The following is a 4,592-nucleotide window of genomic DNA, read 5'->3' as shown; positions in this document are numbered from 1 at the left end:
TGCAGTATATACTCAGTGCATGACACGCGGTCTAAATCCCCAACTTTTGCCAATGGCCCTCTTGCAGGTGTATAGGGCAAGAGTGGCCTTTCTTGTACTTTCCAAAATGTTGGAATTGAATTTCAATTTCCTGTCCAGCAAAACACCCATGTATTTTGCGCTTTCTGTAAATGAAACATTCTCTCTAACCAAGGAGACAGGTTCTGAGTCTTGAATCTCCTGCTGAAAAGAACTACTTCTGTCTTGCACGAATTAATACCTAGACCACATTTGGTAGGCCACTTTGTGGTTGCACGTTGAGCTTCCTGAAGTATATCTCTTACAGTGCTGGGAAACTTTCCCCTAACCGCAATTGTCACGTCATTAGCATACGCGACTACTTTTACCCCTTTTTCTTCCAGAGACAATAATATTGTATACTGTTAATGGCTATATTCCAAAGTAAGGGAGACAGGTGAGGTGTTTCTATGCTGACCCATCTTCTTAGATCCACAGATCCCAAGCCTGCCGTAATGCATCTTTTAGTAAGTAAGTTATTAATAATCTTTCTTATGCTAGAGAAGATGACTAGAAACTCCAACTCCTTCATGAATGATGTCGGTTTTATATTATTGAAAGCACCTTCAATGTCAAGAAATGCTACCATTGTATATTCCTTGATAGCGAGAGAACCCTCTATATAGCCGACTAGGTCGTGAAGAGCTGTTTCAGTGGATTTGCCTTTAATATGTGTATGCTGCGACAGGCGATCTCCAGGGAACTTTGCCCTATGATATGTTTCTATCAGCCTCTCAAGAGTCTTCAGCGTAAAGGATGACAGACTCACAGGACGAAAATCTTTCGACTTTGTGTGGTAGGGTTTTCCTGCTTTCGTAGTGAAAATGACCTCCATTCCACTGGTATATATGACCTTCTGATACAAGCAGAGCATATCTCCTTAAGCCAGGGAACCAGTCTATCAGACACAGCTTGTAATTCAACCAGATATACATCATCAGGGCCTGGCGACTTAAATGAGCCGAGACTTCTCATCGCCCAAAGGATTTTCGGCTCAGAAACAATTTCTCTAATTACCTCCGACGATTGCATACCAGAGACAACCTCTTCTGGCGCCACGTTGTCCGTTGGAGAATTTCCTGGGAAATGTGTATCAACGAGTAGTTCTAGTATTTTCTCACAAGACATTGTGCATACATTCTCTGACTTCTGAATATACCCCACCGTAATAGGTCACGAGGACAGAATCTACATTAGTCTAGAAGCCTCAGATGTATCCTCCACGGAGCTGCAGAATTCTACCCAGGATTTGTTCTGAACCTTTCTCAGCTCGCCCTTTTATTTTCTTAGCTCAGCCTTATAGATGACCCAATCGTATGGTGTTGTTGTGGCTTTTGCTCTGTTGAAGAGTTTTCGGCAGTCCTTTCTTAGACTAACTAGCTCTGGGGTCCACCATGGCGGTTGCTGTTTGCCCCTTGGCTTGACGCTAGGGCATGCAGACACAAGCAAGTCATTCAGGGCCTAATCCGCTTGACCACTATGTCTATATGCTCCGCAGTTTCCACTTTCTTTTCTGGTGTTGAAGGGACAGACGTGCAGAATTTGTGCCGAAATTTATCCCAATCCGCCTTCCTTCTGTTTAGCCGAGGGACCAATACTGCAGTATTTTCTCCAAAGCTGAAAGTAATATAACGACGATCAGAGAATCTGTGGTCATCCAACATTTCGCAGTCGCATATTTTTCCACTATTATCTTCCGAACTTCCCCATATCCAGTGATGTCCCTTAGCATCACTTCCTACAATGAGGTTGAGGATTTCTTCCCTAAAGAAGCGGCTTCAACCAGCGGCATAAGTCTTTTGAATAAGGTACTGGGACTTTTATTTAGCTAGGTAATTGCCAGAGTTAATTGGAAAAGATTCATTAGTCTGATGGCATTCCTATCGGTAAATTTCTCTAGATGATATTTAATTAAGATCTATAGATAAGACATATTTCTAATAAATCATCTGGACTTTTTGCAACCAGGTCTTGTATGATCAGCATATCAAGTAATGACGTAAACCGTATTACCTCCAAGAGAGAAGTTTGCCCCTGCTCCTTATTATTATTAGCAGCATTATCCCCAGTAGACAAGTTAATGGCGCACACGGCACAGCCACCCAATGTAGCATTGCTCCCACTCTATATTTGGTCTGCCCATGCTCTACGATTCAAAGTATGAGAGCAGTGCAAATACCGAGTGGAGAGTTAGTTTGACGCTCACACCGGCTGAGTCAGCAGCCTGCAGAAACGTGTTATGATAAGACAGTCGTATACAGATCTAGTCCCTAAGCCCCAAATTAAGACCACCAGAACTCCAAGATGGCAATATCAGAGTTTCGCCAATCCTAGACCATGTCGTCCCAGGTATCCGATTATACCCCAATTGTATGAGCTGCTCGTATATATATATCCAATCAGGCAGCGCTGAAGGCTCTTCCAGCGTCGTGCCACGTAAGGTCGAAACTGGTTGGTAGATGCAAAGAGTTTCTTCGAACCATGGGAAAGGCTTTCAGGCTCTGCTGGATGCCAAGCCATCAAGGTGTGGAGGGGAAACAAGGCGGCCTACGAGCTGGCCAGGAATTGATCGCTGATTGACGGAGATCCTCCACTGAGCATGTATCTGGATAGGCTGAACGCTTTCTACGATGACCGCGCGAGTGAGGCGTGGACTGGTGCTGTTTGTGACTGGCTGACCCTATGGCCGAATATTTCCGAACCACTATGGCCGAATATTTCCGAAACAAGACTTCACTTATCCTGGGCATGACTTCAGATTGCTAATAGGAGTCCTGCCTGATCATTGCAACGCCAGGGAGAGGCAGACTTCAGCAGGATGAGCGATGACGCAAAGGAGTTAGAAAGCGTCACATGTAGCGTGTAGACGTGTTTATTTGAGCTCCTGATAAAACACTCCATACTCTGTTCATAAACCACAAAAATATACAAATAAAAGCAAATTCAACAAGTGGTTTTTAATAATAATTATTTTCGAGTAACAGAAAGTGTTATGTGTTACAAACATTTGCAATTTATTTTTGTGTAAAATAAAAAGCAAAGACGAAATTACAAACAAGTAACATTACAAGAACAACGAGTGAGAAGCTAAAACACATTAAAAAACTGACTGTGAGAGTAAAAGAGAAGTGTCAAGCGAAACGTCAGATATAAATTGCGAAGTCGCTTAAACATAATTCACAATAGTAATTTGACCGTTAAATTTAAATTCTACAGTGGCTCAAAGCGAAAGTATTGTTTACCTTGTATCGTTCGGTAGTGTTATTGGGTATTTATAATTAAAACTCAAACCTTGCAACACCTATCACGGAATTGCTCAACCCCAATAAGAACAACTTTCTTCATCGTATTCAATACTTACACCGAGCAAAAAAAAAAAAAAAAAAAAAAAGATGATGAAAAAAAGATGAATGACAAGATAAATTTCCTTGTTCTTCTTGACCATTCTAAGGCATTTGACACTGTGGATCATTCCTTGTTATGTGATAAGATGAGACATCTTTACAATTTTTCCTCTACGTCCGTTCGTCTTATTTTGTCGTACCTGTCACACCGCACTCAGTCCGTCAGTTATAAGTCTTCTCTATCGGCACCTCTGCTTGTTTCAAAAGGTGTTCCTCAGGGATCAATTCTGGGTCCTCTTCTCTTTTCATTGTACAGTAACGACTTGGCGGGTCAATTGTCTTATTGTGAGGTACATACATATGTACGCTGACGATGTACAAATATATATCGGCAGTCCGAGGGATGAGATTGCTGAAAACATACGTCTGCTTAATCATGATCTGTCAAGAGGCAGCACGTGGGCGAAAGCCAATGGCCTGTGTCTCAACCCTGTAAAGTCCAAGTGTGTGGTTATCAGAAACAGGCTATCTCGTTTTTCATGTGATGTCGGTATATACATTAACGACTCTAGACTGGAAATCGTTCCTCATGCAAAGAACTTGGGCGTTGTTATTAACAGCACTCTGACTTGGAGTAATCATATCGACTCTGTCGTTGGTCAGGGATATTCAAAATTGCGTGCTCTCTGGGCCACTCAGTCGCTTACTCCGCTGCGGGTTAGGTCTCTCTTGGCAAAGACTTATCTTGTTCCTGGCATTCTCTACGGCTGTGAGTTGTTTGCTAATTGCGACTCGGTAAGTAGACGTAAGCTTAACACCTTTTTTAATAGCGTTACTCGTTATGTATTTGGCTTGAGACGGCGCGATTCCATCTCTGAATACTGTTTATCTCTGTATGGCGTCTCCTTACAGCAATTGTTGTTCCTAAGATCGCTTACTTTCCTGAATAAACTGATCTACACGCAGGCACCACATTATCTGTATGGATTTATTGATTTCGCCAGATCTACTAGAGGTAAAAAAATCATTCCCAAAATGTATCGGAGGCTTGTTTCTGAATGGCATATGTTCATATTCGCTGTACGTCTCTGGAATTCTCTTCCTAACGATCTGCAATTACTCAGTAACTCGGCAACATTTAAAACCAGACTTTGGAAACATTTTACTGCATTAAGTTGATGAATGTTAAGA

This window comes from Stomoxys calcitrans, chromosome 3, assembly GCF_963082655.1.
Source record: "Stomoxys calcitrans chromosome 3, idStoCalc2.1, whole genome shotgun sequence".
NCBI lineage: Eukaryota > Metazoa > Arthropoda > Insecta > Diptera > Muscidae > Stomoxys > Stomoxys calcitrans.
Note: the sequence above shows the minus strand (reverse complement) of the source record.